Source organism: Rhynchophorus ferrugineus, unplaced genomic scaffold (assembly GCF_030347505.1).
Source record: "Rhynchophorus ferrugineus isolate W39M unplaced genomic scaffold, kcgeb_rfMv2 rfM2, whole genome shotgun sequence".
Lineage (NCBI taxonomy): Eukaryota > Metazoa > Arthropoda > Insecta > Coleoptera > Curculionidae > Rhynchophorus > Rhynchophorus ferrugineus.
In genome coordinates, this window is record NW_027472581.1 from 36,426,810 (window position 1) to 36,439,195 (window position 12,386).

The window sequence follows — 12,386 nt, forward strand, 5'->3', positions numbered from 1 at the left end:
TTTACTTATCATTTAATTCTTATCTCATTTAATTTTTCATTCAAATAGTTTAGTTCTCTCACAACCGCATAAACCGTTCGTTATTTATTCATATTGAAAGGTACCAAAATAAAGAAAAAGTCATCCATTTAGCCAGCTTAGTAGTTACAATGGCCGAGGCAACAATGTACGCAACAATACTCCTTCTACAGTTGCGGTGTTACATTTTAACCTATTTCTTCCCAGTATTGCGTGTACAAAATGCAGTCAAATAAACTTATTATATAAAAGTCATCATGTATGTGTTAAAAGGCATTCACAAATTCTCTCAATTAGTATTCGTGAAAACAAAAATCACTGAAAACATATTTTTTCAACAATTTATTTCAAGTATCAAAATATATATTTTTAAAATTCTATATGCGTATTCTTGAATGTTATATAAGTGGAATACACATGTAAATCTATTTCTTAAACATATTTGACCTATGACACTGCAGCAAATGATTCAAACATTCGTTGTGTTGACGCAACATTGGGAGTTGCATAGCTCATTTTCGTTTAGTGAAAAGAACTCGAATTGTGCGTTTGGTGTTAATGAAGTGTTCTGTAGTCTAAAAACTTTGTAAGAATTATATCAGGGTTTGTGTCACTTTTGAAGGATTGGAGCTCCGTTGTAGTTAAGTACATCGTAGTGTATTCTGCTGCGATTTTCATATTTTATTTTATTATTATTTTATTCTTTGCCCTATTTTCGGCTTTCTAAAAAAATAAAATAATAACAGCTGAGGAAATTATAGCTATTCTTAAGGAATTAAAGACAGAAGAATCCATTGATGCAGTCATCATACCTCCTGAAGTAGACGAACTTACTGATGAAGAAGAAATAGAAGAATGACGTACGATTATCAATGACGGGGGTGATGAATTACCTGTAGATGTGGTGGGCACAGTTAAAATTCATGCTATTACAGACGACAAAATAGTACCTGAAACTACACAAACTACTTCTAAAAAAACAAAACAGAAAAAGAAGAAACCTATAACAAAATGGCTGAAGTGTACTCCAACTGTACTGTGTTCACTGAGACTCCTAAAAACTGTGTCAGTCAAATGTATCGAAGAAATAAAGAATAATACTTTGACACCAATATAAATGTTTCAACTTTTCTTAGACAAACCAACTCTGGATGAAATAGTAGAGATTTCAGTGAAATATGCGTAATGTAAAAACACCCACACCTTTGCTATATCACGTACTTATTTAAAAATTTATTGGTGTCCTTATATTGTCTGGTTTTCACTCTCTCCCTCAAACGAAATTTTACTGGAATTTAGATGAAGATAAATGTATCCCTCCCATACTCAAAACAATGTCACGGAATAGATTTGATGAAATAAACAGGTACATTCATCTTTCTGGTAATGATAAGTTGGCCAAATCTGATAAGTTTCCCAAGCTAAGACCTTCTTCCAATGAACTAAATAAACAGGTGATGCAATTTGGTGTATTTCCCCATAATATATCGATTGATGAAGAGATGGTGCCATATTTTGGACATCATTCTGCTAAGAGATTCATACGAGGGAAACCTGTATGGTTTGAATTCAAATTGTGGTGTATAGCCTCAGCTGACATGAGTGACACTTATGGTGGAGCTTCACAGACCACTATTGAAAATGTTACCATCTTTTTTGATAACTTCTTCACAAGCCATTACCTTCATACTTTGTTGTCTGAAATGAAATTTTTTGGAGCTGATACAATGAGAGAAAACTGAGTGGCTTCCTGTCCACTTCAAAAAACAAAAGTCTTAGCGAAAAAACCAAAGGGAAATTTTGATTATATATTTGATTGCAACAACAAAGTATTCGCTGTTAGGTGGTATGACAATTCTGTTGTAACAGTATTTTTAAGCTTTGATACCCTTGAGCCAATAATGAATGTAAACAGATACAACCGGAAGGAAAAGAAGCACAATATTGTCACTCGACCAAATGCTAATCACCAGTACAACCAAGGCATGGGAGGTATAAATTTACATGACAATGACATTGCATACTATATAATGAGAATTAGAGGCAAAAAATGGTGCTGGCCATAATTCTCCAATAGAATTGACTATTGTCAGTGCCTGGAAAATGTACTAACTCGCAACAGCTTCCACTGTTAGTCAAATCGATTCAGATCTCAGATTGCATTAAGTTTATTTAAAACTGAAAAGGAATCTGAACTGGAGGGGAAACCACCAACCTTGGACACCCCTGCACAAACACATTGCCAGGATCAGTTAGGGAGGATAGAATTGATCATATTATAATCCTCAATGAAGAAAATGTAAGGGAGAGATTGAAGATATACAACATCCAGACGATCTACATATGCAAGAGATATCAGGTTCACCTTCATACATAGTGTTTTTCCAAATTTCATGGTGTTGCCATCAACTTTGGTCAGTTTTTTCATATAATCATCAGTTTTGTACATTCTTATCAAATAAAAGCATGTAATAGAGATATCAAAAATTTCTTTCCTTTTTACCAGAAAACCCCCAACGTTGCGCCAACGCAACATTATCTTGATGACAAATTACCATAATAGTTAACAATTTTTCTACTTTTGGAAAAAAATGGGTAAATACCGCCCTAGTAAGTACTTATTCAGTTGTTCACTTGCCAGTTGGTTACATTAAATAGCAAAACCAATGCTTTAAATCCTACATCAATTCAGTAAAATTGAGGAAGTAGACATGACAAAATACACATAGAAAGGCACTCATTAAATACATTAAATAAATTATTGTTAACAGTTTTATATCGCCAAGTAAAGGTGAACCTATATTTTAATCTACATTTTACAAATAAATTCAAAGTCAGAATTTTAACTTTTCAAATACTAAAAGTATAAAATAATATCAACCGGCGCATTCGCCATACTAGACATTTATATTCTAAATCCATTTTTTATTAATTCGTAAATTCGTAATAATAAACTTAATATTTTTATTTATCAATCAGTATTTTATGTATATATATTAATCTTTAATATGTTATACTCACCATCGTTAATTACTGCCACCATTTGTGTCCATAAAAGCCTTATTACCATATTAAAACTGAAAAAAAATTGTTAATATATAATTTCCGAAACAACCCAGTGACAATTCAAGAATACCGATGGTTAATACCAAAGAACAGTCCAATTACTACTGCGATTATCGCAGGTTCGAATCCCCAATACGTTTATGATTGTAATTGTAAATGAATTTAGACAACAATGTAAATTTCAACATTTAATAACATTCCCAGCAACGCCAGTAACCACTATAGCTGAGATCAGATGTATTCTGGTAAGTCCAGATAAATCCTCGTGTTTTTAATAAGACGACTTTAATAGAGCAAAAATAAAACAAAAAATGAAACATGTACTAAGAAGTAAAACATTATACTCATTCAAGATATTAATAGATTTAATGCTATGCAATGATCATAGTATTACATTTTTGTAAACTCAATTTATTCTCATGAAACAATTAACATCGAAATTTTAATATATTTGTATTTAAATTTTGTAAAATTATCTTAATTAAAGTGGTTAGAGGATTATTCGTTTTACAAGCACCTTCGCCATATTAGAAAATGTTAAGTTATTCTAGGAATTAAGATTATTTGGCAGGACAAAAAAGAGACTCTAAATTAGGTCATTAAAATATACCATCAACATATATCCTAGCAATATAAAATAAAACAAAACTGCTCAATTTCTCATTTATTTAATTTAAAGTATTCCTTATAAAATTGAAAACTAAGTTATAAGCATTTTCTGGTTGATCTCCAGGAACAAAGTGACCCGCATTTCGTACTAGCACCTCAGTGAGGTTACCTGCTACTTTAATATAACCTGCAACAGATTGATTCACTTTCCAAACATTCCTAGTTGCTGTTTTATATTCTTCAGCTGCACTGAATTGTAAATTTTGTAAATAGTTCAGTGTTAATGGATATGCTACAATAACATCTAACTGACCACTGTATATCAAAACCCGATAATTGTCTAGTAATTCGACTAACCATGGAGCGACACTTTTAGATATATCTTCAAACAGACCGAAATAAACTCCATAGCTCTCGGAGTCATAATACTGGTTTCCTACGTTAATAGCTTGTCGAATGTCATTACGAACAATCAATTTTTCCCAGGCATCTGACTCAATAAGAACATCGTCCAGATAATTGTATGGATTTTGTAGTTCGGTGTAATATTCGTAAAACTCCATAAGCTCATCGAAAACAAATGAAGCCATTTCATAGTCACCTGCTTTTAGATAAGAGCGAGCCTCTTCTTCGAAACTGTAAAAATCATCACGTTGGCTTAGATCGAGTAACCCCAATTGATAGAGATAATCCCCATAAACCAATTGATGAATTGGATCAGTCAAACCGTTGCCAATTAGAAGTCCCTTTAGATTTATGTATAAGGAAGCGTTAGGGTTATTTTTATTGATCGTGTAGCTGATAGAGGGTACGTATTTACCAGCATACGATTCTCCTGCAATATAGAACTCATTTTTCGCCAATTCAGGAAACAGAGTAAAGAATTGAACTAGTGCCGAATATAAATGCGCTCCAACTTGTTCTTGAGTCGACACGTACTCATCGTCATCTGTAAAACTGTACCCGGTACCTACTGGCTGATCTATATAAATAACCGAATGGTTTTTATTCCAAGAATATTCCCGAAGAGTAACGTTTAAGTCCTCCTCTACAATAAAAGGTCCATTCTCAGTAAAAAGTCCGTATAAACTGGACGATCCCGGACCTCCTTGTAACCATAAAATGACGGGATCGTTTTGGTAATCGTTTTGGGATGGGAAGAACCAAAAGAATAGGTTTCCATTTGTTCGAGGTTCAACAGTAAAATAGCCCGAATAACTCGAAACGCCCTGAAAAGCTGAATGATTAACTTGTGCTGCTAGACGTGCTTCCTCGATTTGGTTGTTCTCCAAGTAGGGCGTAATTATAAGGGGCTTTCCTAAATCGGTGAGTGGTTTATGTGTAAACGGTTTCCTTCTATAACTGGGATATCGCACTCGAGGACGTGCAGCCTCGGCTAAGACTATAGTCACCAAAATCAGCAAGAAGGTTTTCATGTCTTTCCTGTAAATTAAAACATATTTAAACTTGAGTTAAATAAAATGTTTACTGATCAAATGAAAAAGATTTTAAAACAATAAATATTAAAGTTATTCAGAAAATAATAGTTAATTTGACTGAAAAATTGTTAGGCTAAACTATCTAATTTGTTAATTAAAAATGTTATCTTGAAAAAACAAATGTTTTGATTAATTTCCGCTAAATTGAAATTTCTTTAACTTTAGTTTATTAAATAAGTTGTTTCATGTTATGTAACATTTTGTTTATTTGAATTACTCGCCAGAACCAAGATACCTGCGATACGATGTTATAACTTTTTTATATTTCAACCAATGGCATTTTATTTAGTTTTTCATTTCTGTTGGTTGATTATGTAATATTAATTTAAAAGCAGACATTTAATAAGAAAAAATCAAATTATTAGCCATTATGTGATTGTTACCACTTATGTGATTGGTTTGTCTTCCAATCAGGAGTCAAATAATGTAAGTTGATTTATGAATGTAAACTGCGTTTTCCTGCGTCTATTGTACAATCAAGTTAAGGTTATACAACAAAGGCAAATATGTCTAGCAGCCATAAACTTAAATATTATATGAAAGAACGCATGCATCCGAACGGAAAATGGTCAGCTCGCGCGAAAAGCAAAATCGATCTTGAAGCCTTCTTTAAAGGCTGTGAATTTATCTGATGGAACTACAAATAGTAGTACACCTTAATAGTTTTTTTTTCTGTTAACTGTTACTTTCTAGATGAACAAGTTTTAATAAATATTTAATAGATGATTTCACAAAAAAGGATTTCTTGCGAGCAATTTCTACAATATATTTGAATCATAATTATTTTCCAACTTTTTCTCATCTAGTAACATTCTTGTAGCACATACCTACAACATATATAGCATATCGAAAGTGCGATGTTGATTTAACAGCGATTCAGTCATCAACTCGTGTTCGCATTTCCATACCGCATACCAGATAAGCAGTGTTCGATATACCAAGTAGTAACCAAAAATCGCTATATCTGGCACTCGCCAGACGGTAAGTGTACCAAAACTTGCCACTCGAACTTCAAGAGTTTATCCTTTACAACTAGCTAGATTACTTTACATTGTTACCCTCTATTGCCCCTTTTGCAACAATAATTCGTTAAATATGTTCAATTTATATCAGCAGACATCAGTTACAGCTTATTTTATTATTTGCACAGCAAGACTTTGAAGCTAAGGAGTATGAAGCACAGATATAAAAAGTTTTCCTGAACTAGCCCAAGGGATAAACATAATACGCAGTATAAAAAAATGCGTAAAAATTAAAAAGGTTAGAAAAAACATTTTCGTCAATTCGTATTTTAGCCATTTACTATTCTTTTCAATCTTTCTGATCGTATGTATGTCGCCACTTTTAAGTTCATACATCATCGTTTATACCAAAACCATTAATTGCGATATGGCGGAGTAGCATGACGATAAGTTTCTAATAAACTATTTCCATAGTATTTCGACCTATTTATTCTTGTTGTTTTCTAGACGTAAAGCAACTTCTTACCAAAATATAGTATATCAATTTTATGTACCTATTGCCACATGATAAAGAATAGTTCATAATGTGATAAATTGTTTAAACAATCATCACATCAAGTAATCAAATTCAGATAAAAACAATTTGTTAAATGATTTTTATTCTGGTGCTGCGGTCATATACTTATTTCTATAGAAAATAACCAGTAATTAATATAGATAATTTTTAATTTATTATACAAACTACAAATATATTTTAGATGATTTCATAGTTAACATTTTGTTGGCACTTTAAAACACTTATTGCAAATTATTATTCGAGGAAATAGATATCTAGTCTGGAGTAAAAATTTTAATTCAAATATTCATAATGGAACTATTTAAATAGTTATATCGTTAAACCACTAAAAGTAATGAAAAATATTTAATATGTAAGTTTCGCTAGATGTAAAACAAATTTTATCTTATCAATGGTAACAGTTAATAATTATACATCACGGATGTAAATCGATTCGATATAAAAATGTAAAGTTTTTTTTAAATTCTTGGATTCTTCTGAATCACACCCATGACCATTAATTATATTGCTTAAACGTCAGTTTAAATAAAATCTTTAACGATTAAGGAGCACACACATTATATCTTATAATATATATGTTACAAATCGGAATAATAGGTGAGTATTTAATCGATAAAATAAAATTAACATTATATATATATATATATATATATATATATATATATATATATAAAATAAGATGAATTTGCATATATTACACTTACACACTTACCTTATATTGATGACAACGTGTTAAAACTAAGTTACTGGATAAAATTGAACTAATTGTTACCTTATTATATTCGTACTTACTCTTAAGATAAAAATTATCTTGTAACATGAATGCCATTCCACTTAAATAATATTTTATAATAGGTATATAAAATATAGGATATACTTTGACATTATTGATGCTTCATTGCAAAAATTGCATTTACTTTTTAAATGATATTGAATTAATTTCTAATTTGCCTTTATTACTTCCTATTCCTGTGGTAATATAAATATTATATTAATTCATTTTAACACAAATTTTAATTCCCTAAAATGCTACTCAGTTATAATTGTAATGTACTATTAAATAAAGATGTAAATATTCTTTGTAGATTATTAACTATTCAATTGACTAACTGATTCCTGATTGGCTTTTTTTTCGTAATCTGTAAAACGTGGGTTGCTATTTATATTTTGAGCCTTGGCAATACCAAGTGTTGTTAAGCTCCACTGGTATTTCCTACTGAAAATTTGGCCTTTATAACCACAACATTCTTCAGAATGGATTGCCCTTTGAACACAACTGGTATTATTTACAGTGACTTGAAAATGTTGTCTCATAGAGTCATATGAAGTTAAGTCATAAACATTTTCGTGCAACTATTTTGTACAACTTACCCAAGAAGCCCTATCCTTGACTACGGCGAAGCGTTGAAATAATGAATTTAATTATGGATGCAATTCGGTTAAGGACGAAAGTTGTAGTTGTTATGTCAGAAAAAAAAGGATGCTGTGCTCGAAATAATATTGGAAGATCGTTTTGTGATTTACCGTGAGATGAACATCGATGTGAGTTTGCATGAACATTTTGCATGTATAATTTGACAAGAGGTCCAAAAGATGGTCGTGTCAATTGATGCAAGTAAATGGCCAGAAATACGATTGCGGTGTATCAAAAGCTGTGTATAACATCTCATTATAACATAACGTCTGCATAGGTGAGAAATCTTGGATATATTTGTTTGAGCCCCGAATAAAACAACAATTCACCGTGTGAAGTCAAATCTCATAAAAATGCTTCGAGCCAGAAGTTTCACTGTTTCCTGGGAATAACTGGATATGTGATAACCATAAGAGCGACGTAGAATGGTCAATTCTGAACTATTAACATTAATTAATATTGCTTATCAGAAGTGTTTCGTGAAATACGAAAAAAGAAGAGATAATGAAGGAAACCTTTCAAACAGCCATCTATTTCTATTCGATTAATCTTCGTACTACGCTGATGTAGAACCAATGATTTTTTCCTGCGTATCAAGAACACATTTCGTGGCCAACGTTTTTCGGCGTCTGAGGAAGTCGTTAGGTATTCAAAAAAACATGATTTGTAGGTCCTTAAACAGAGTGTAATAAGTATAATGGAATACTTTTAAAAATAACGAAGCCATTTTCGTTAATAAGTTACTATCTTATTATTAGGCTCAGAGCATATAATTGGTTGTAGAAAATGTAAAGTGCTTTTTCTTTTTAATGTTTTGCAATTCTATATTATCATATTTGGTACAAACATTATATATAAAACCCATTTGGTAAAAATATTGTCTTATTTTTAGGTTGGCGTATTTGATCGGCGGAGTAATTGTGTGACTGATGGAAATCTTGTAAACAAACTAAACCAACATATGCGAATAACCAAAACGGAGGAAGAATAAGTATAGAATTATGGGTTGGTTAAAAGAATCTCTATTTCCATTATGTTAAATTCTTGCCCTAAAATTCATATTCCTGCAAATTTCAAAATCGATTTAATTATATATCTTTTGTCATTTATTTGAAAAAATATAATTCCACCACAGTAAAATTTTAAATAAAAACTGACAATCAGAATAATACGGAGCCGCATCATTATAATTTTTAAAAAGTATATGATGGTCTTGGCCGGCGGTTTTGTTCAAATGAAATAATATTATGCAATTTTAAGCGATCCTTAATTATCGTCTGTATACAATAAATAACTCAATGATACTAAATAGAAAAATATTAGCTTATACAGAGAAATGTCAAAACTATCAACTATCGGAAAGTCCTCCTTGTGACTTCAATACGACAGGATCATTTTGGTAGTTATTAGGTGATGGAAAATACCAGAAAAGAGACTTGCATCTTGGTGTACTTTAGATTAATTTAAGTCTTTCGATAAGGAGTTCGAATAAGTGTTTTAAAAAATGAGATCTCCCATAACTCATTTGAAATTTAACAATTAACACTACGATGGTAACTAATAACTTCATTTTAACGAATACCTAAAAATAAAAAATTATCTATGAACGATTCATGAAATCAATGTATTATTAACAGTATTTATTATTTATTTTCAACTATGCGTTATTAATATTAATTAATAAAATTATTAATAATAGGACCTCTTCTGTCTGCATGTATTCCGATCAATTTTTTACTTCAAAAAGTCAGTTATTGTGAAGAATTTATATAATATAAATTGATCAAATATTTTTTCATCCTCTTTTATTATCTTTCTGGCAATATGGCGATCAAGCTATGTGTTATCGATTTGAATAAGTGCTAATCCGAAAACGCTATGTCTGATAAGTACGCTAGATTATACAAAACTTAATAATAGAGCTGCAACAATATATCCCTCACAACTCTTTCTACGTGTGACTGGACTAACCTGTGACTTTTTGTATATGAGATTGTCGTAGTAAATCCACTTGTCAGGTAGTCGCAACATGCAGCAGCAAATACTTTTTTTCTGGCAAACAATGAAAATGCGATGTCGAAGCGGTTCGCAATGACATTTTCAGTTAACTCGTGTGGTAGCCTTTGATTCGCTAATCGCTAAGCACTCTTTGAGAAAAAACTGGGCTTTCGTAAGGTATTTTCGCATCGGTGGTAAGTCTTGCAATTCATTGTTTTCTAAAGAGCCTCCAGACATTTCTTTTGTATAAGCATTAGAATCACCGACAATTTGGTTATAACGAAGCAGGATCACTATAAGCTTCTATAAGGGTTTGGTGATCTTAGGCAGCAGATTCCATGAACACCAGAAAACAGCAAAGTAGTGACTGTCGAAAATCAATTTTGAGCTTTCCAATGATACTAAAGAGAATCCAATAACACTAAATATAAATGCATGTGAATTGTCAAAACCACCGAATCTAATATCTAAGTTAGTTAAAAATTATTACATTCGTATTTTCATCAATAGATATCGCTCATCAAAAGACATGCAAGCATTTAATACAGTACAGATGTACTACAAATGTAAGCTTTTTATATGATTTAATATAGAAATTACCTAACCTAACTTAAACATATTTGTTTGATTTAAAGCTAATGATTAATAATAAACTTTTGTTTGATGAGCTTAACCTGCTGATTAAGAAACATAGCAACTAAGAAAGGTGCTAGAAAGGTGTGTACAGATTAAAATAATATAGTATACTGATGAAATAGTAAATACAAAATATTATACAAGCTCATGTTTAGGAATATAGTTAGAAAAACATAAAGATACAGTCAAAAATACAAGAATGACCATATACTGTGAGAAATAACACATCTACGGTAACATAGAATGTTAGAGTAAATAGCTATTAGCTATAAAAGACTTCAAGTAAAAAAAAATTAGTTTGTAAAAAATATAAATGCGTCATTTTCTTCTACGTTAAAGCAGAGCTTTCAAACAACAGCATGATTACGTTCGACAAAATAATAATTGTTCAGTGAAATTTAAATTGGACTCTATCAAGTAACTACTAAATCATATAATACAAATTAACTTCAAAGTTATATTTTCAAAAACTACTAAATGAACAAAAGAATAATATCATTTAGTAAAAGCTGTAGAAATGTTTAGGATCCACTGAGTTGCTTCAATGTTCGAGCCAACAGCATAGTCTTTTACGTTTGGAATAGATAATTACGAATTAACATCCCGTAATAGCATATACTTATTCAGTTGTTCATCCGCGAGAAGGTAGGTTTAATACCAAGAACGGTGCTTTAGAACACACATCAAGTCACTAAATATTGAAGAGATAGACGTAACTAAAATACATATTACAAAGCCTATCATTAACAGGTCAATTGAAAATTTTTGACACATAAATGGCGCTAATATAACTAAATACATTTTTGAGTTAGCCCTAACCCTCAAAAGATGCATGTATAAATTTGACAGCTGTCGGATCATTAGTTTGTGAATTATAGCATTTTGAGTGAAGCAACTTTTGTTATTGTGAAAAAAAAATGGATAAAAAATGGAAGATGATCAAGCTTAATAAACCTGAGTTTTTGCGTCGATATGTGACAATGGATGAAACATGGCTCCATCATTTGACTCCGAAGTCCAATCGACAGTCATCCAAGTGGACTGCACACGATGAACCCACTCCAAAGCGTGGGAAAACGAATCGATTATGATTATTATAAAATCCAACATGGAATAACCTTTCCAGTCAAGCCAATAACAAGGATGGGTAAAATCAGATGTCTTCTGGAAAGCCCGAATTATGCCAGGTTAGTGACAAGTAGACTTTAAAATATAGTTAAAAAAAGCAAACTGTACTAAGAAGTAAAACATTTTGCTCATTTAAGTTGTTAATAATTTTGATATGAAACGGTTAAACTAAAAAAATTTCTAAACGCAATTTATTTTCTTATTGTAATTGAAACCGAAATTGTTTATATTTTTATGTTTATTTTCTGGAATAGCTTAATGCCAAATTCAAATTATCCTAAATAAAATCAGCTCATAGGTGTTATATTCCTTTACCAGCGCCTCCGCCATAATATATTTTCATCCGTTATACTAAGAATTAAAATATATTATATCATAGTACTAAATATAGACAGTAAATTGAATCTTTAAAGACTAAATTCAAAACAATCAAAGCTTGGAAATGTAAAAAAAATTTTAAAAAAATTAAACAACAAAAC

General features: G+C 31.0%; 1 pseudogene across 1 annotated transcript; it reads right to left on the reverse strand.

Moving 5' to 3' along the window:
* Window positions 1–3,736: 3,736 nt before the first annotated feature.
* Window positions 3,737–7,503, reverse strand: LOC143191930 (venom serine carboxypeptidase pseudogene; annotated as a pseudogene). The gene is made up of 2 exons (XR_013004672.1): window positions 7,444–7,503; window positions 3,737–5,136 (listed from the first exon to the last, which is right to left on the reverse strand). The product of XR_013004672.1 is annotated as a venom serine carboxypeptidase pseudogene (transcript).
* Window positions 7,504–12,386: the final 4,883 nt, after the last annotated feature.